This window comes from Macaca mulatta, chromosome 19 (genome assembly GCF_049350105.2).
Source record: "Macaca mulatta isolate MMU2019108-1 chromosome 19, T2T-MMU8v2.0, whole genome shotgun sequence".
NCBI lineage: Eukaryota > Metazoa > Chordata > Mammalia > Primates > Cercopithecidae > Macaca > Macaca mulatta.
In genome coordinates, this window is record NC_133424.1 from 55267412 (window position 1) to 55288983 (window position 21572).

At 44.2% G+C, this 21572-nt stretch overlaps 1 pseudogene; it reads right to left on the bottom strand.

Annotated features, from left to right (window-relative positions):
* Positions 1 to 215: 215 nt before the first annotated feature.
* Positions 216 to 16065, bottom strand: LOC144337521 (pregnancy-specific beta-1-glycoprotein 7-like; annotated as a pseudogene).
* Positions 16066 to 21572: the final 5507 nt, after the last annotated feature.

Consider the following 21572-nt stretch of genomic DNA (forward strand, 5'->3'; position numbering starts at 1 on the left):
GAAAGGCTGATTACTATTTTCTATGTCATTACAACTTTAGACCTTTCCACCTTTTCATGGTTGCATCTTTTTCTGAGTGTGTCTGCTGTGGCAGCCATCAATGAGACCCTACCAGGTGTCCATGGCAGGGACCTGATTGACAGAAGGCCCAGGTCAGTGCATTTCAAATTCACCACCTCCTTTGCACAGAAAGCTTCCTTCCCACAGGCTCCCAGCAAGGGCGTGAAAGCAAGCCTAGTTCTCTGAGGCTCTCTTTAACTTTAATGGGTGACTGATTGGAGGATTTCCCATCAGCCTTGCAAAAACTCTCTTAGAACTGCATTGAAACCTAAAACTTCTTTCTCTTTCTTTTACACAGGAGTCAGCTCTGCATAGTGGTCTGTGGGTTCTCCCATACTACCTTCATGCCTGCCCCACATTCCCTCACAGGTGTCTTCCATGATAAATTATCTCAAATGTCCAATCCCAAAATGGATACATCTCAGTTGGTAAAAAGTAACATACGAGGCTTGATTCTTTGCACTTAGCTTTTTTCCTTTCTCTCCCACAAGTAGTCAGTAGCCATGTCCTAGTGTTTTTTATGTGGTACTTCTTTTTCTCTATATATATGGAAATGGGTACTGTTGAGGGGCACGTGCTATGTGCCAGGTCCTGTGCTAAATACTTTACCTGTACCTCATTTAATTCACACAGTAACCCTGTCAGGTAGACATTATTTCCATTTTGCCAGTGAAAAGACACAAGCTTAGAGTAGTGTAAAATCTCTCCTGGTGTCATATGGCTAGTAATAGGTGGATCTGAGATTTGATTCTCGGACTATTTGACCTCAAGGCTAATGATGATGGTAGTAATATAGCGCTGACATTGGTTCGTCTGTGTTTGGCATCTTGTTTCATTAACTGCAATAAACCTTTAAAAGAATGGTATGAAACAAGCTCTCTCATACTTCAGGATATGAAAGAAGAACAAACTAAACCCAAGCACAGTGATTGAAGGACACAATACGGATTAGAGTGGATAAAAATAAAATGGAAAATGGAAGAAGAATAGAGGAAATAAATGAAACCAAAGTTGATTCTTCAAAGTAAAATCAACAAAATTGATGACCATTAACTAGACTGAGTAAGAAAAGAAGAGAGAAGATTAAAATTACTAAAATCAGAAATGAAAATGGAGTCCGAGCATGGTGGGTCATCTTTTAATCCTAGCACTTTGGAAGGTCACAATGGGAGGATTTCTTGAGGCCAGGTGTTTGGACCAGCATAGGTAACCTGGGGAGACCCTCCCTCTACAAAAAAAATTTAAAAACCAATTAGCTGGGCATGGAGGCATGCATCTGTAGTCCTAGTATTTTGGGAGGCTGAAGAAGGAGAATTGCTTGAAACCAGGAGGTTGAGGCTGCAGTAAGCCACAATCACGCCACTATATATCAGCCTGGGCTGGCCTACCAAGTGAGAGGCGGTCTCTCTCTCTCTAAAAAAAAAAAAAAAAAAAAAAAAAAAAGGAAGGTAAAGAAAAAGAAAAACAAAAAAGAAAATTAAGTGATTACTACCAATTCTAATGAAACAATGATTATGAAAGTACTGTAAATATTTGTATTCCAATACATTGGGTAACCTAGATGAAATAGATAAATACCTAGAAAAACACAAAAATATGAATAGAACTATAATCAGTAATAAGATTGAATCAATAAAAGCATTTGATGAAATTCAGTATTTTTTCATAATAAAAGCATTCTAACTAAGAATGGAAGGAAACCACCTCAACATAAACGTAATATGTGAAAAACCCAATGCTAACATCATATGCAATGGAGAAAGACTGAAAGCTTTCCCTGTATGAGCAGGAACAAGACAAGGATGCTGCTTTTGACACTTCTATTCAATGTAGTATTGAATTGTCTAGTCAGGAAAATAGGCAAGAATTTTTAAAAAGACATTCAAATTGGAAGAAAGGAGTAAAATTATTTCTGTTTGAAGATAACTTGAACTTATATGTAGAAAATCCTAAAGATGGAACAAACCTATTAGAATTAATAAATGAATTCAGTAATGTTGCACAATACAAAATCAACATTCAAACATCAGTTGTATTTCAACACATTAACCATGAACAATCTGAAGGGAAATTAGGAAAAAAATTTCAATTTGTATTAACATCAAAAAGATTAAAATATTTAGCAATAAGTTTAACCAAAGAGGTGAAATGATTATACCTGAAATCCATAAAATATTGCTTAATGTTGACATCAATAAAACGAGAGACATTTTGTTTTCATGAATTAGAAGACTCACTATTGTCAGGAGGACAATGCCACCCAAAATGAGCTGCAGATTCAATACAATTCCTATCAGAATCTCAGTGACATTTTTGCAGTAAAAGAAAAATCCGTCCTAAAATTTATATTGAATCTTATGACTCTAAGAGACAAACAACTTTGAAGGGGAAGAATGAGGCTGGAGGACTCACACTTCCTGATGTCAGCATTTACTACAAAGCCCCAGTAACCAATACAGTGTGGTACTGGCATAAAGGAGGACATAGAAATTAATAAGATAGAACAGAGAGCCCAAGAAAGAAATACTTGCATATATGGCCAAATGATTTTCATAGAGTGTGCCAAGATCGTTCAATGGGGAAAGGACAGTGTTCTCACTGAATGATATTGGAAAAGCTGGATATCCAAGGGCAAGAATGAGTGGAACCTTTACCTAACATCATATACAAAAATTAACCCACAATTGATCAAAGATCTAAATGTAAGAGCAAAATCTACACAACTCTTAGAAGAAAACAGGAGAAAAACTTCATGATATTGGATTTCACAACGATTTCTTGGTTGTAACAACAAAAGCATAGGCATCAAATAAAATGAATAAATTGGACTTCATAAAAATCAAAACCTTTTATACATTGAAGAACATTATCAAGAAAGTAAAAAGGCAACCCATGAAATGAGAAAAATATTTGCAAATTATAAGTGTGATAAGAAATTAATTTCCAGAATACATGAAAAACTAGAAGTCAATAACAGCAAACATCCAAAAACCCAATTAAAAAACGAACAAAGGATTAAAATAGAGTTTTCTCCAAGGAAGATATGCAAATATCCAATAAGCCCATGCAGAGTTCCTCAGCATCATGAATACGTAGAGATATCCAAATCAAAACCACAATGTGACACCACCTCACACACTTTAGGATGGCTTTGATAAACAACAATGACAGCAACACAAAACAAGTGTTTTCAAATAGATGGAAAAATTGGAGCTCTAGTGCATTGCTGATGGGAATGGGAAATGTTATAGCCACTGTAAAAAGTGGTGTGGCTGTTCCTCAAAAAAGTAAACAATAAATTACCATTCGATCCAGCAATTCCACTTCTGGACATACTGCCTATAGAATGGAAGGAAATTTGAACAAATATTTGCACATTGATGTTCAGAGAAGCATTACTCACAATAGCCAAAAAATGGAAACAATGGAAAAGTCCACTGAAAGATAAGTGGGTAGGCAAATGAGGTATATCTCTTCATTGAAATATTATTCAACCTTAACAAGGAATACAATTCCAATACATCATGCAAAGTGGATGAACCTTGAAGACATTATGCTAACTGAAATAAGCTGGACATTGAAGGACAATTATTCTATAATTCCATTTATAAAAGATAGAATAGCCAGTTACATAGAGACAGAAAGTAGAATGGTATGTGCTAAGAGATAGGGGGAGAAGAAGTGAGAGTTACTGTTTATAGGGTACAGAGGTTTAATATGGTAAAAGGAAAAAGTTCTGGAAATGGATAGTGTGATGATTACTTCCAGATAGTGTGATGGTTACACAACACTAAATTGCACACGTAGAAATAGTTAATGATAAGTCTTAATATTAGATACATATGAAGTGTCCTGGTAGTCTTACACTCTATAAATACACAATTTTTTCATTGCCCCTTTCCTGCCATGCAGAGCCCCAGAGGTGAATCTCCCTATTTATTCAAGTGTGCATCACTCACTGTCCTCTGTGCTGTGTCCCACATGCAGTGCCCACAGCCTCATACAGCCGGTGACTTCAGAGCCAGGACACAGCTCAAGAGTCTGTCCCGAGGCTCCCTCTCTTCTTATTTCCCTGCAGCCTAGGCTTCACTTCAACTGGCAGCTCGATTTAGCCGAATTCAGAACAGGCCACCAGGACTCTTTCTCCATACATTCTGGTCTCACCCCAGGTGGAGTCAGGCAGGGTCAGTCATCAGAAAAGCCCGGAGCAGAGAAGGGAGCAGTCAGAGCTGCTCCTCCCTCATCCAAGGGGCTTCCTCCTCTCACTTGGGGGAAAAATGTGAGCTTGTTTCAAAACCTCAGATGTTCCCTGTAGCTCATGGAGTAGGTAAAAGAAAAAGAAGACGTGGTGGACAGGGATGTGTTGCTGACAGCAAGAAGCAACTTGATCTTGAGGACTCTCCTTCTTGTCCCTCTGTGAAGCCTCTTCCACCACATAGGGCTCAGGGCTGACAAAGCCCCCTCCCTACCCTTGTCAGACTGGACGCAACGTCAGCCATGAGAAAACAGGAAAACAAGGAGAAGAGAGTCTGTAGAGACAATTTGGGAGGGTTCAAAAGGAGAATTTAGGATTTGCTTCTGCCCATGGGACACAGACTGGGAATAAAAATGTTTTCCTGACTCTTCTCTGAAAGCCAGATAGACTCCACCTAAAACCCTATTGCCAATGATGCGGATATCCACTTACCAGAGACTCTGATCCTCTTGAATGTGGAACGTTCGCTGCCAGTGGCTGAGTTACGAACAGAGCAACGATAGAGCCCGCTATGCTTTGTAGTAATTTGGGGGATATAGATCCTTGGTCCTGTTTGCAGAAACGTCCCATTTATCGTCCAAGTATACTCTGCCGGTGGATTAGAGTCCGCGAAGCATGACAAGTAGAGGTTTTGTCCTGAACTGTAGTCGGTCAATGAAGGGAAAATGCTGGGGATGTCTGGACCATCTGGAGTAAAGGGAATAAAGCCACAGGTGATGTCGTCCAAGGGAAGAGGGGATGCTCCTGGTCTCTAAAATTGACACAGTGTCCCCCTGAGCCTAGACACACCCTCAAGTCCCAGCCAAACCCCTTCTGTGTTCACTGAGCCAAGGCCTGAGGTATTCACCAGTTTCTCCCATCACAGGCTGTAGACCCCAAGTCTCCCATGACAAAAGCATCCCTTCCCCTTATATTCTTGGTTAAGGCTGTGCCTACCCAGGTTTTCCCAGGGCAGGGAGTCATGTTCCCCTCGGGTGTCCAGAAACAAAATTGTCTGTAAGTGGACTTGAGACAGACTGAGATGTCTGGTCTTTGGTCGTTTGGATTTAAGCTGGTGGCCTGGCCCACAGAGGAAACAAAGATACAGAGGACATCCAGGGTGACTGGGTCACTGCAGATGCTACCAACTCGGTCCCATATTTCACATTCATAGGGTCCTGTGTCATTTCCTGTGACATTGGGTAGAATGAGGATCCTGTTTTTACCTGGTTACTTTAGCCTGGGACTGACCGGAAGTCTCTGACCATTTACCCACCACATGTAGGTGTAGTCCTGAGTCTTAGGTTCACAAGTTAAGGCTACAGCATTCTTATTCTTAATGGGGTTGATGCTGTTGCTGGTGATGTAGGGCTTGGGCAGCTCTACTGTGTGGACAGCAGAGAGAAGATTGTGCGGTGTGGCACCTTTGATTCCTCCACAGACATCCTTCAATCAGAGTTGGCATCTCCCACCTCTCAGCCCTCCTGAGTCCTTGAAAGTCAATAGCTGGGGCATGTGTCACAAGACACATGCATGATGATCTAAGGACTCAAAGACTGTGAGGCCGCCTGCTCTGTCTTAGGGAAGCACAGACTTTCTCAAGTGTGAATTGAGCAGCAGTGTTGGGTCACAGACACACACATCAGTGGGAGTCACAGGCCCAGGTACCCCTCCCAGTCCCTCTCTAATCAGCTGACTGGCTGGCTCACCTTGGGTTCCTTACCTGCAATGTGCAACTGCTGGGCCCCTTCCAAATTCCATCCTACTTTGCCCCCCTAGATGTGATTTCTCTGCAGTTTCCATTTCCAAGGATATTCTAGAGATGAGTAATAATGGGACTTCCCATTGTCCTGAAACCCTGAAGATACTGAGCAGCCTGGCCTGGGACTGGGTGTTTCAGCAGAAATAAGACAGGGGAGACCAGAGTCAAGCCTGGAGGTCAGTTCAGTCATCAGGCAGTGGAGGCACAAGGTGGGGCAGTTTTCTGCAGGTGTTTCATGATGACTTACTTGTTCCAGTGACCTCCAAAGATAGAGCAGAGTGCAAGGAGTGATCTAGAAAGAGTGAAGGCGTCAGGCAGGAGCTGGTGGCTTGGGAGCAGAACCATGTTCCCTGTTTTGGGTTCTTTAAGTTTCCTCTCCTTCTGCAGAGGACAGGTGAAGACTATGCGGATCTTTCCAGAAACACATGTTGACATTTGCTAATGCAGAACCGACTGGTGGAAAGGGTAGGAATGAACTGCTGGAAATCTGGTCCTCATGGACCATGTGTGTTGGATGGATATGAGACAAATTTGGGGAGAAGTTTTGAATATTTTCTTTCACTGGACCCTCTACTCTCTGATTCCATGGGTTTGACTACTCTAGGGACATCATGTAAGTGGATTCCAGAGTGAATCTGAGAAGAGACTGTTGGTTGCCAGAAACTGGGAGTGGGGAGAATCAGAAGTTTTTCATGTGAGTGCAGTTTCAGTTATGCCAGATGGGGAGGTTCTAGAGATCTGCTGTAGAGCTGGATGCCTATAGTTCACACAGACTGAGTATTTCTTATGCATAAGACTTAGGATAAAAAGTGTTTTGAATTTCTGACATTTCTTGATTCTGAAATATTTGTCGTGCAGTTACTGGTTTAGCATTCCAAATCTGAAGGTTTCAAAATCTGAAATGCTCCAGTGAACATTTCTTTTCAGCATCAGATTAGTACGCCAAAGTGGGAGGTGATAAGCCAAATAAATTCTTGCTCTTTTTTTTTTTTTCTCTCACCACATTTCTAGCTTTGTGATTAGTTTTTGGGCAATTCCATACTGGCCATGCTGCACTCATATATTTTTGAAGGCTTTGGTATGTGAGAGAGGTTAATTGCTATTTTCTATGTCATCAAAAGTTTACAACTTTTCATGGTTGCATCTTTTTCTCAGTGTCTCTCTTGTGGCCATCATTAATAAGAGCCTGTCAGGTCAGATTTAGGACAGATTTTTGTACTTCTGCAAAAAATGTTACTGGGATTCTGGTAGGAGTTGTGTTGAATCTGGAGCTCACTTTGGGTAGTATTGCTTTCCTAACAATATTGATTCTTCCAATCCGTGAAAATGAAATGTCTTTCCATATCTTGATGTTGTCTTTAATTTCTTTCAGTAATATTTTGTAGTTTTCAGGGTATAACCCTTTGACCTTTTTGGTTAAACTTATTCCAAAATATTTTATTCTTTTTGATGTTAATGTGAATGGAAATTCTTTCTGAATTCACATTGTTCATTGTTAGTGCATACTCTAAAGAATGATCTAGAATGAGTGAAGGTTACAGGCAAAAGCTGGTGGTTTTGAAGCAGAAACATATTACCTGTCCTGGGATTTTGATTTTCCCTCTCCCTTTGCAGAGGACACACGGCTCTTCCCTGATAGCCATATAGGCTTCACTGGAAAACATATTGCCAATGCTCCAGGGATCCACTTACCAGAGACTATGATCCTCTTGATTATGAGATTTGTTCCACCAGTGGCTGAGTTATGGATGAACCAGATATAGCACCTTCTATATGTTTTAGTGATTTGGGGCATAAAGAAGACTTGTGCTGATTGCTGGAACTTCCCATCAATCAGCCAAGAATGCTTTGCCAGTGGGTGAGAGTCTGTGAGACAGGAGAGCTTGAGGACTTCCCCTGTATGGTAATAGGTGTATGAAGAAGAAATGGTGGGGGCATCCAGGCCATCTGGAGCAAAGAGAATAAAGTCACAGCTGATGTTGTCAAAGGGAAGGGAAAATCCAGGTCTGTGGAAGGGCCACAGTGACCCTGTGAGCTAAGTCACAACATTAAAGTCCCAGCCAAATCCCTGCTGTGTTCACTGGTCTGGAGCCTGAGGCACTCACCTGTTTTTCCTATCATAAGCTGTGGAACCTGATTCTCCCATGACAGGAGTAGCCTTTTCTCTCCCACTGTTGATCAAGTATAAGCCTACTCTTAGTAGTCATGGCCAGCTTTGATGTCCAGGGGTAAAAGTCTCTGTACTTGCACCTGAGAGGGACTGAGAGGCCTGGCCTTTGCCCATGTGTATTTGGGATGGCAGCCTGGCTCACAGAGGAACAGAAGATACTCACAGAGGAGATTCAGGGTGACTGGGTCACTGCGGCTGGAACTCACTGGGTTCTTCATTTCACATTCATAGGGTCCTGTAGTATCCTTTGTGACAACAAATAGAATGAGGATCCTGTTGTTTTTGGACAGCTGCAATGTGCGACTGTTACGGAGGCTGTGTCCATTTATCCACCACAAGTAGCTTACGTCCTGAGTGTCAGGATCACAGGATAAGATCACAGTCTCCGCGGCCTCCCTGGGGTTTAAGTTGCTGCTGGAGATGTAGGGCTTGGGAGTCTCCACTGTGCAGATAACAGAGAGAAGATTGCACTATGTGGCACCTTTGATTCCACCAAAGACATTTTTCAATCAGAGATAGCCTTTCCCACCTCTCAGCCTACCCCAGTCCTTAAAAGCCCATGGCAGGACTATGTGTTACAAGACAGATGCAAGGCAATCTGAGGGCTCAGAGATTGTGAGGCTGCCTGCTTTATGTGGGAGAAGCACAGACTTTCTCAAGTGTGAATTGAACAGCAGCATTGGGTCATGGAAAGATATGGGACCAGCAGTCACAGCCCCTGGTGCCTCTCTGAGTCCCTCCCTCTCCAACTGCCTGCCTAGCCCACCTTGGGGTCCTCACCTGGAGCATGCAGTACTGGAATCTTCTTAGTTTCAGTCTTACTTTGTCCCCCAAGGTATGCTTTCTCTGCACTTTCCCTTTCCAAGGACATCCTAGAGATAGATGATGGAACTTCCCATTGTCCTTAAACCCTTTGGGTACTGGGAAGCCTGGCCTGTGATTGTGTACTTCAGCAGAAATAACACAGGGGAGACCAGAGTCAAGCCTGTAGGTCAGTTCAGTCATCAGGCAGTGGAGCCACAAGTTGGGGCAGTATTCCCAGCTGTCTCATAGTGAACTGACTTGAGCCAGTGATCTCTAAAGATAGAGCAGAGTCCATGGGATGACCTACAAAAAGTGAAGGCGACAGGCAAGAGCTGATAGCTTTGGACCAAGACCACGTTCCCTGTCCTGTATCCATGATGTTCCCTTCCCCCTGTAGAGGGCAGGTGATTACCATGTGTATCTTTCTAGAAATACATGTGGATGTTTGCAAATGCAGAACTGATTGGTGGAAAGGCCGAACTTGAAGTGATGACGGAAATCTGGCCCTCATGGACCACACGGGTTTGGTGGCTATTAGACCAATATTTGGGAAGAAGTTTTGCAGATACTTTCTCTCATTAGACATTCTACTCTCTGATTCTGTGAGTTTGACTACTCTATGTACCTCATCTCAGTGGATTCCAGAATGAATCGGAGAGTAGAATAATAGTTTCCAGGAGCTGGGGTCGGGGGAATAGGGCATTGTTCCGTGGGTGTGCGGTTTCAGTTACGCAGGATGAAGAGGTTCAGGAGATCTCCAGTACAGCTTCATGCCTATAGTTCATACAGATAAAGTGTTCCATATGCAGAAAGCTTAAAACCAAGTGTTTTGGATTTCTAACTTTTTTTTATTTTGTAATATTTGCAGTAGATATACTGGTTTAGCAACCTACCTCTGAAAAATTTAAAATCCAAAATGCTCCAGTGAGCACTTCTTTCTAGCATCACATCAGTGGTCGGAAGTGTTGGAATTTGGAGCATTTCAGATTTTGGATTTCTGGATTTGGGATGCTCAATTTGTAATACTGTAATTTTTGCATAAAATGTTGTCAGGAGTTTAGAACTCATGTTATGTTCTGACTCTAGTAACAAAACAAGAAAAGATTTGGGGGAAACATTAAAATGTTGTCATAAGTGGAAAGTTTTACTGATAGTCCAAACATCTAAGATCAATTGCTGATAGTAGTATTTGTCTTGATAACCAATTAAATTTTAGGTGTGCCATGAATTCCAGCAGGATTACATGCTCAAAGAAAGATGCCAAAGATGATTTGAAATTAGCAAGTCCTTTAGTAGAGAGAGTCCCGTTAAAAGGACAGAACTGGTCAGTGTGTCAATTACTTAAAGGGAGGAATAATGCTGAATTAAAAGAAGTGATGAGTGTTATGTTAGTAAATATAGAAAGAGCTTCCTGTTTCTAATTTCTGTGCAGAGTTAGGAAAAATGGGGAAGAGCCCAAAACCGGTATGTGAAATGCTTTCTTCATTTTCTCTCAACCTCAGGAAATACAACTCGAGTTTCAGTTTGTGTGAATTAGGAAGAGTCCAAGTGAGACGCCAATGGCTCATGTGCCTCCCACACGAAGAACCCCAACTTATGAAAATGGCATCATCATGAGGAAACAATCATATGTGCCACAGACAGTAAAACCACCAGATAGCACCCACCTGGCCACCACCAACAGGTCCCCAAAACCACCAGTATTCCCATTACGTGTGTGTTACAGCCTTGGTAGTTGTCCCACAACTACAACATTTAAAAATTGCAATTGTCAATACAAAATGTTACATATGAAGTTGAATATGTTGTTCCACTTTTTTTTCATCACTCTTTTTGAACTTTCCTGTTTCAGTTTTGGAAGTTTCTATTGAAACATCCTCAAGTTAGGGATTCTTTCCTCAGCTGTGTGCATTCTACCAGAAAGCATCAAAAGCATTCTTCATTTCTCTAACAGAACTTTTCTTTTTTTTATATCTGAGGTGGAGTCTCGCTCTGTTGCCCAGGCTGGAGTGCAGTGGCACGATCTTAGCTCACTGCAAGCTCTGCCTCCCAGGTTCATGCCATTCTCTTGTCTCAGCCTCCAGAGGAGCTGGAACTACAGGTGCCCGGAAACACACTAGGCTAATTTTTTTGTATTTTTAATGCAGACGGGGTTTCACCATGTTAGCCAGGATGGTCATGATCTCCAGACATCGTGATCCACCCACCTCAGCCTCCCAAAGTGCTGGGATTACAGGCGTGAGCCACTGTGACTGGCCATCTCTGAGGGATTTTAAAGAGTTGTTGACTTTTGAGTTTGTTCAGCTTTTTACTTACTCTTAAAAGAGAGTGACAAATTTGAAGCTTGTTATATGCCTGACAAGAAACCAGAAGTCTCTAGGAAGTGGCTGGAGAATGTGAGCTCCATAGAAGGTTGAGGATGGAGTCACGAATGAAATGGGTGAAATCAGCCCATGGGCTTGGGAAACAGCAGGCCTGTCCAGCCTATGACACCCTGGCGAGTCAGTGCAAAGATTACAACAGTGACAGCAAACTAGCATGGCTGACTCCATCTGGCATCTAGTCTCAGGCTGGCTGTCCTCACTCATTCCTGGACATAGGCCAGGCTAACCATGGGAGGAATTTAGTTTATGCTTTAATTTTGAAGGAAGAAAGGTATTTCATCCATAAAACTAATACCCTTACTTTGCCCAGGGATTGCCTTTGTAAAACTGGTGAAAGACCATGAGACTAAGGTTATAGGAGAGAACTGAATTCTGCTAAAATGTAGGCACAGTTTCTATAATCTCTTACTGCTTAAATGTCATTTGGTCAGAGTTTACAAAATTTGTAACTAATTGCTGCTATAGATAACATCACTATTATAGAAAGTGAGATTGGTCCTTTGAGATGTTTCTCATTCTTTGCATTCTGGCAACCCGCTGATCTCATCCATACCCATGACTAATGACTCACCCAGTCACGTGGTCCCCATCTAGAGTCAGATTCAAGCGCAAACAGATCATTTCCCGCCGCCCGCATGATTCCATCCTCAAACAATCAGCAGTACCCATTTTTTATCCTGTGCCCCTGAAACTATCCTTTAAAATCTCTAACCCCTGATCCACTACGGAAGCTGATTTGTGTAATAATAAACCTCCATCCTCCTGTTTGGCAGACTTGGAGTCATTAAAATCTTTCTTTACTGCAAATCACCATCTGGATAAATTGGTTTTGTTTGTGCAGGAGGCCAGAAGAACTTGTCCGGGAATTGTAAGAGTGGATGGAGGAGATGTCTATCCATGTTCCATGGTCTTGTCCACAGAACAGCCTCACAAAGGGAAAGAGCCCTGGGTGGGGATACAGTAGAAGCTTATTCTCTTAGTGACCTGGGGACACTGGCTCAAGATGAAGCCTGGCAGTAGTGGCAATTCCAGGTGATTTCTGTGCCTTTCCCATTTCCTGGGAGGTGGGCCATTCCACAGTGTTAGCAGGAAGGGAGCAGAACAGTCAGCCTAGTTAGAGGGAGTGTCTGGGGAAGGCCTAGGGGTGGAGGAAGAAGCTGTGCAGGACAGGGCTTGCCAGTTAGAATGAAGTGGGAGAAAGATGAGGGACACAGAGAAGCAGAGCGAGGCAGAGACAGCATGGCAGTGAACAGTGGGGGCTACAGTGACTTCAGAGACCCCCGGGACTAGGTGTCCCCATTTCCACAGTCCAGGACCAAGCAACCCTGAAAACCCTCCAGTGCCCAAGGAGCTTCAGAGTTACATGAGGTGGGGTGTCTTTAATGGCAAGAGGTTGTCAGGGGATGAAACAAGGGCGTCAGCCTCTGAAGGAGAAGGGACAGGTGTGGCTAGAACCTCCTAGTATTCTATATCTGAGATCCAGTCTCTAAAGAGGTTATGGATCACTCATTTCTTCATTCAATTCCTTCATTTGTTATGTGAGAGCACCTGAGTGTGTGTCTCTCACTGGGCCCGTGTTGGTGTGGGGTGTGAGTGGGGAATGAAAACAAGCTCCTCTCCTTTATCTTGTCATGCCAGTGACATGGACACTTTGGGAAACAGGATTTCAGGTTCACTGATAGGGGTTAAGATCTGAGGGGGACGCCTGGACATTTTTTGCACTGACTCTGACAGTTGAGACAGGTGATTTAGTTCTGGAGAACAGACTAATCAGCTGACCATTTGCTCTCACTCCTCTGAGGTTTGGATGCCCAAGAAGAGAGGATTTGAGCCAATGAATGACTATGGGACCCATGGATCCCAGTAATTCATCACTTCTGGTGGAGGAGAGGATGGGCCTGTGGCTGCAGACAGACCTCATGTGACCCTGATCTGCCTTTTGTGTTTGTGTGACTCTGGTTCAGTGACTGTGCCTTCCTGTGCCTCAGTTTTCTCTCAGTCATAAAAGCGAAATGGCAAATGTACTGTGGTTTTTCGTGCTATCTGTGAATAAATTTTAAATTATTCACAGTCACCTAACCTAATGCTTGGCACAGTGGAGGTATTCACACAAACAGCATTTATTATTATTCACTTCCATGAGAGAGCAACTTTAGGTCAGAACTCTGGACAAGCTGCTGCCAGGTACATTTTCTCTCTTCTGTTTCTGCTTCTGGGGACATTAGACTTTCTATGCAGTGTCCTAAGCCTCACAAGGCAGTTGACTGATGGCCTACAAAGCTTGTCTTTCTGTCCTCTCCACTCTGAGTCTCCGGTGAAGAAAGCTCTGTCCTTGCCTAGATGAGGCTCTGAGGGCTGAGCCCTGGCTGGTGAGCAGCTCCAGGAGACACAGTCCTCAGACAGCTGGTAAATCCTTGGTCCCAGTAAGCCCTGCCACAACCCACCCCTGGCACAGGTTCCTCAGCTTTATCTGGAGTAAGGATTTAGGGACAGGGTTCTGGGGTTGAGGTTTCTAGGACTAAGCTTCTCTGAGAGTATCTCAAGGGGCCTCTTAGGCAAAGCCCTACTCAGTTCTCCAGGGTGTTTCTCAGGGTCAAGTTTATGAAGAGGGCATGAGGTGCTTGGCTGAGGCTGATCTCCTCCTGCTGAGCACCCCCCACCCCCATCAGACTGTCCTTCCTGTGCAGCAAGTGTCTGCAGGGTCTGGAGGCAGGAAAGGAATTCTGATCTGCTGAAGTTTGTCTCCTCTGTGTGTGGCCTGCACTAAATGCCAAACCTCAACATGGGACATAACACAGAGAGGGACACAGGCACAGTCTAGGCCTGACAATCCTGTGTGTGCAAAGTAGAAGTGACTCCCAACCCCCAACACCCAGGGATCATGTGGAATCACTCACGGTATAAGGTGTAATGTCCAGTTACTCCTTCAGTCCTATCACCTCGCTTTATGATTTGTATGGTGTAGGATCCTGTGTCATTCTTGGTGACATTCTGGATCAGCAGGGATGCATTGGAATATACTGTTTCTCGTTCATTGTATGCAGGCCCAAATATAATTGTTTCAGTGTCTATCACATATGATGTAATGTAATGGTGGTGGTCCATTATTTGCCCTTTGTACCAGATGTAGCCAGTAAGATTCTGGGGCAAATTGTGGACAAGTAGAAGAACATCCTTCCCCTCGGAAACTTTGGTTGGCTGGGCTTCAATCGTGACTTGAGCAGTGGTGGTCGGGTTCCAGAAGATTAAAAGTGATGCTAGGAGGTGGAGAGAGCATCAGTCAATATTGAGACCTATGTATGGAGGTGAAAGCATTGGGCCCTGGGTCCTGAGAAGATTTCGTCTATCATCAGCCTTGAAGATACACACATACCCCAGTAGGACAGTAGGACACACACACACACCCCTTTGTGTGTGTGTGTGTTTGTGTGTGTGTGTGTGTCCTACTGTCCTACTGGGTGAAGGTCAGCAGCATGACCCCCATTCCTTCAACCCTTCTGACCTTGGCATTTTTGTTTGGAATCCTCTTCCCCAGGGATCTTCATGGCTCCCTCCACAACACCCTCAGGTCCTGCTCACATCAGGGCATCCTTAGACTTCTTTCCTGATACTTCCGTCAGAGACCCTGGGTCTTCCTTTTCTGACCTTTCCCTGCTCTGCTCCCTCCGGAGCTCTTATCAACACCTGACCTCACATTCTAGATCTCTTTGCATGTCTGTCTTCCTCCCCACGACAGTGTGAGCTCCATGAGGACAGTGACTTTTGTGATCTTGGTTGCACCCCAGTGCCTGGGACAGGCTGCAGACTTCTGGAGATGTGAGAGTTCCCAGGGCACTCCATGCCTAGGTTGTTTCTTTTTTCTTTCCCCAATTGTTGAGGTTTTTTGCTGGGGACAGTGTTTCATGCCCTGCTTATATTTTCATTTGAAGTGTCATCTGATAATAGTTATTATTATCACTTTACAAAATGTGGTGTCCAGTGCTGATTAACCAGGAAAACAGAACACTTGAAATTTTCCTACCTCTTACCAATTCCGGTTCAATGTGATTTTCCTGTTTTAACCCCTGTCCCTCTCTGGTGTATTTTCCTCTATCCAGGCTACAACAGAGTCTTCTTTCCTGTTTTCTGTTTCTTCTTTCTTTCTTTCTTTCTTTCTTTTTTTTTTTTTTTTGAGACGGAATCTCGTACTGTCGCCCAGGCTGGCGTGCAGTGGCGTGATCTCGGCTCACTACAATCTCTGCCTCCTAGGTTCATGCAAATTTCCTGCCTCAGCCTCCCAAGTAGCTAGGATTACAGGAGCACACCACCACACCTGGTTAATTTTTGGTATTTTTAGTAGAGACTGGGCTTCACTGTGTTGACCGGACTGGTCTTGAACTCCTGAATTCACAATCCACCCACCTCACCCTCCCAAAGTGCTGGCTTCTTTTATTTCTTAGAACGTCATCCTCTCCAGGAAACCCCATCCAATCATTCTGCTTCCTCCTCCTGTCCTCTCCCAGGAAGTTCTCTCCTCACCTGTGAGCAGGAGATCCTTCCAGGTGATGTGCAGTGTGCAGGGAGGGGCTGAGAGGGGCCCCATGGCCTTTGCTGCCTGCGTGTTCTCCTCTGTGGAGATGAGCCTGGGATCCAGAAACTTTCTGAGCACAACTGTCAGCTGTGCTGTCCTTCCTCCTTCTGTGCTGAGCCTCTTCCCGGGGCAGGAGCACTTCTCAGGCTCATGGGTGGGGTATGTGCCCAGGACACGTCTCTGTCCCCTCCCCTCTCAGTCTTGCCTCCTTGTCCCTCCTTGTCTTTTTCCTTTTGTCTGTGTGTCAAGTCCCTGGGAATTGTGGAGGCCTCTGTCTTTTTCAGCGGTGAGTCTGTCACCAAACCTCGACGCACACTATGTGCAGAAACACAAACACATACACAAAAGAGACACACACAGACACACACAATCACACACATACCCTGTAGGTTGGGCAAACACAGTCCTGGGCCTCAGCCTCCTGCTGTCCCCATGGCTCTGGGTTTGGGTGCACATTCACGTCCTTTGCCCTCTTTCATCCCTATCTGGCTCTCCCCTTCAGTGCAGGAGGCTGGAGCTGCACCAGGTCCCTTTCACAGGGACACCCCATTGTACTGTGGGTGAGTTGTGTGTTGCCTGGTGACAGGGACCCTTCCTTTCTCTAATTGTGTCTAGCTTGGTTGCAGCTTCCAAGGTTGGACATTCAGGACCTGGGTGTCTCAGAGGAAACTATGCTTCCTGGAGCTGTTCAGAGTGAATCTCTCATGCCTCTTGGGAGGAGAGGCCTGTGGTGGTTGCTCAGTGGGAGCTGTGAGTCCCATGGTCAAAGGGACAGTTCTCAGTCACTTTATTGCTCTCTGGGGTCTGGTGGCTGAGCTGGAGCTCAGGGTTTCTCATTTCTTCCTGACCATCTTTGGTGTCCTCTTTTTCTGTCCAGCTGATTGTCCTATGATTACCACACCTTCCCCATGGTGGTGTAGGAGGAAGTGGGGGGTTACCCAAGAATTCCATGGAACATGGCTCGTTGAGATGCAGGAAGGGGAGCCTGGGACAGAGCAGGGGTTCAGAGCTGGAAAAATTCATCCTGACTTACTCTGTGGTCATGATGGGCTCAGCCCTCCATGTGCTGACATACGCAGGGGTCTGTCCTGAGGGTTTTGACCTAGCCAAGTTGCTCTCTGTAGAGGAGGAACAAGCAGTCGCCAGAGAGCCTTTCTGGAGGGACGTTACTCACTCCTGAGAGAGCGGGTGGGGGTGAGTTGTGTTCTGGAAGCAAAGAACAATTTTACCCTCTTCTCCCGGCAGGGACACAAGAGAGGTCTGTCTTCCCAAGAGATAACCGTGGGTAGGTGACCACATCCTGGATGGTGCCTGTGTGTGACGATCACACGTGCTCTTCGCCCCATGGGGTGCAGTGGGCAGACAGGTCACAGGGTGCCGGACTGATTCCCAGGGAGTCTATGGGCCCTTAGGCAACTGCTGTTCTGTGTCAGCGCTAGGCTTGGCCTAGGATGCCACAGAGAACAGGACACATGGAGCAGGGGCGGACATTTAGGGAGCAGTGACAGAAAGAGTTGATGAGGATGGAGAGAGGTCACCAGGGGAAAGCGCCCAGTGTGGTGTCACCTGCAGCAGCGCTGCCCTGGGAGATGTGTTTTTGGCTGATCCCAGGGAAGGAGCAAGTGTGTGGGCAGGAGCTGCCTGCAGAGAGAGTGGTGTTAGGTTGGCGGCCGCCAGGTCAGAGAGGAGCTGACAGAGTCCATGTGGGAGCACGGAGGGCGCTAGGACGTGGGCCGAGGTTATCCCGGTGAGGGTGGACCCTGCTTGGCTATGGGTTCTGCTGAGGGTGGTCTGCATCCCCTGGGAAGGCTCCAGGCTGGGAGGGACTCTGCTGCCCTCTGGTGGACTGGAGGGGAAGTGTGGGTGGCCGAAGTCCCAGGCTAGGCTGCGTGTTTTATTCCACAAGGATCTGCACATTTCACACGAGGTCACACATATGTTATGTTACTGGTCCATCACCTTACAGCCCCGTGAGTCCCAGTCTCTGTGGCTCTACGTTCACTGTTCTCCCTCTTTCACAATGGCAGATTGTCCCAAATGCAGATTTTTGTCACCTTCTGTGAGTTTGTGTTTGTGTGTAGTAGAGGTCACTGTGTATACCCTGGGGACACTGGTGTCCAGGGCTGTGCACTGCACATGGGTTTGGGAGCAGAAGACGGAGCAGCAGCGCGGGAGAATCAATTCCAGGGGAGCGGGGACAAGTCATTTTCATTTTCTCGAGCCAAGGGACCAGAACCCAGGATTCTGACTCCAGGGTGCAGTACCACACCCTGCTGCTGTCCCTGGGTGTCATGAGTGCTTATAGTGTCATGCTGCCTTGGCATTCATTTTTTAAGGTGTAAGTTTATTTGCCTCACATCAGAGGCAGGCCTTGCTCACCATGGCAGTTTTCAATACTGTATCTGGTTCAAGTTTCTCCAGTTGGTGGCCAGAGATAAAATCTTAAAGGCATCTCTCCCACTTGGTGTGCTGGGCTCCCCTCTCTCCAGATGCTTTCTTTAAACTGATAATTCTGACATTTGCCCTTACATTTAAAGTGACCACTTCTCAGTCACAGCATGATCTCCTGGTCCCAGTGTTTGCTGCTTGCTTTACACACATCCATTAAAGCTCCCTGCTGGAAACCTGTCAGATAAGACCTGGACTTACTAAAGCCACTGGCTTACCAGTGTCTTCTCTCCTCCCTGCCCGGGCTCACTGACCTCTGTATCTGTGGTTTCCAGGTGTGCCGGGTGCTCCCCAGTGTCTGTAAGTAGTAAAAACACTTACACTTTCATGTTGTGGTTGTATCAGTATAACCTCACATGCCATCCAGGGCCTGACATCGAGGCTACCCTATGGGACCTGTGCTGATTGAACTCCTGCTTTAGCTCTTGTTTTGCGATCTCTGGATCTTCTGGGGACAGGAGTTTCCAGCTAGCTTGATTGAAAAACTGATACATTTCATTGAAAACACTGGGTCAGATGATGTATTCATGGGCTTCAGCTGCCATAACAGAAATCTTAGCCTGGGTGAAGTAAATAATAGAAAACGATTTTTCACAGTTCTGTGAAAAATGCGCTATTTTAACCACTTTAAATTATGCAATCAAGTGGAATTAACCACATACACAGTGTTTACTTGCCATCACCACTATTTTTCCTAGAAAATTTTTTTTCATTTTAAACTGAAACTTTGTATCTTTGAAACAATAATAACTCCCTGTGTTTTCTACCCTAGACTTTGATCATCTCTACTCTGTCTCTATGAATTTGCCTATTTTTGATGTTTCATATAAATTATTATACATATATGTTATTTTGAATTATACATATATGAATTATACAAATATGTTATTTTGTTTCTGACATATTTCACTTAGCATAATGTTTCCAAAGTCCTTGAATGTAACAGCGGATGTCAGAGCTTCCTTCCTCTTTATGGCAGATTGACATTCTGTTGTATGTGTATGGATGCTGTTTCATATGAGAATTCTATGATTAGCTTCTTGAGGAACAGCACAACTGTTTCTCCTAGTGGTTGTACCTTTTTATAATCTCACCAGCAATGTGTGAGGATTCCAAATTCTACATAAGGCTTTCACTTGTTATTTAACATTTTAAAAGAATGGTAGCCATATTTGTACGTTTAGTGTGGGATCTCATTGTGGCTTTGACTTTGTATTTTCCTAATGACTAATGATGTTGAGTTTCTTTTCAGGTGCCTCTTGATGATTTGCATATCTTCTTTGAAGAAATGTCTATTTGAGTCCTTTGCCCATTTATATAAATTGGGTGGTTGATCTTTTTGTTGTTGAGTTGTAGCCCTTCTTTATATATTCTGGGCATGAAACCATTGTCTATGTGATTCGCAACTATTATGTGTCATTCTGTGTTTGGTCTTTTTATTTTCTTGATAATATCCTTTGATGCACAAAAGGCTTGCATCTTTAGCTGAATTTATCTATTTTTCCTTTTTGTTTCTCATGCATTTGGGTCATACCGGAGAATCCGTGGCACATTTGAGGTCATTAAGTTTTACCCCTATGTCTTTTTCTAAGATGTTTTTATGGTTATGGATCTTATAATTAGCTCACTGATCTATTTTTAGATAATTGTTTGATATGGTTGGAACTTTAGTTGTCTAAGTTTATTGTTTTGCATGTGGTTATCTAGTTGTTTCTGCACCGTTATTTGAGAGGATGATTGTTCCTCCATTAAATTATCTTGAAACCCTTATGCAACAGCAATGAACTATAATGGTGAGGATTTATTTCTGGACTCTCAATTCTATCCCTTTGGTCCCTATTTGTATTCTTACGCCAGAAGCTTCTGTTTTTAATGGTTGTAATGTCTTGTGAGATTTCAAATAAGAAAGTTCAGGTTCTGCAAATTTTTTTGGCAAAATAGTTTTGGCTCTTTCAAGGGCACTTCTTTAAAAAGCAAGGAGGCCAATGTTTTGCAATTGGAAAGCTTTTTCTGTCGTATTTCGGAGGGGAATTTTGCAGTCTAGGGATCTTTTCAGGAACTTTATCACAAGTAGGTAAATTATCACCACTTCCTTTGCTGAGGTACTGGGTTAAAATGTGTGTTGTCTCCCGTTGAGGAATTGAGAGACGCTGGAAGCACTTGCCCATGTGGTGAGGGACAGTGAGCTCCTTAATGAGGGGCACAGAAGACTTAGCTTTGGGACACAATGTTGTCAGGGGAGCTGTGTGCATCTCTGCTTCTTTATTTTTTGTACAGGTTACATCTCTGCTGGACACACTAGATATTGAAATCTTTGTTCATTCTCTTGGTTCTGGGTTGGCTGACATGTCATTTGGAGCTGGAGGACATGCCTGGCAGGGGAGTGACCCCCATGGGAAAAAGCAGGACTCAGCAGAGTGAAAGCAGCTGGGATCCAGAGAAGCCAGGGAGGTCTGACTCTTAAAAGCCAAAGACCAGCAAGTGAGTGTCCTCGGGGGCAAATGGACTACACTGGTACCCATTGCAGTGGATTGGAAAAAGGTAAGAGGCTTTGGATATTCCATTTTCTCTCTCAGCTCTTCAGCAGGAGATTTGGGCCCTGGGCTGGTACTGTCCTGCATCAAAGGCAGGATAGACAGCAATGGCTGCATATCAGGCCTAAGTCCATGTCATCCTCTCAGGCATTGCCACTGAAGATGGAGAATTTTGTTCAGAGTCCCAGCCTGGGCACATGGGAGGAACCACCTTATTAAAATTAAGTTAAGAAAACAGTATGCATGCTTTATTCTTCTAGAATAATTATTAATGTCATGTTTTACAATATATCTCTTAAAGGAATGGTGAGAATCATCTACATAATGCATGTTTTACGTGGTCTTTTCTATAATTGCAGCTTTCACATGTTCTGATAGAAACCATTTCCATTGGGAACACACAGGCAGTATCTCTGTGTTGATTTCTACTGGGAAATCTTTATGCAGGGTGGAGAGAGTCACATTTCCTAATGAAAGATGGAAAGCATCTGACTACCAGATAAAGTGTCCAAACGCTGCTGGTAATGATCATGGTGCTGCAGGTAGAGGTCAGTTTAAGGAGATGTCAGGGAAAGTAATTTTAAAAGTCTTTTTTTTTTCTTCTTT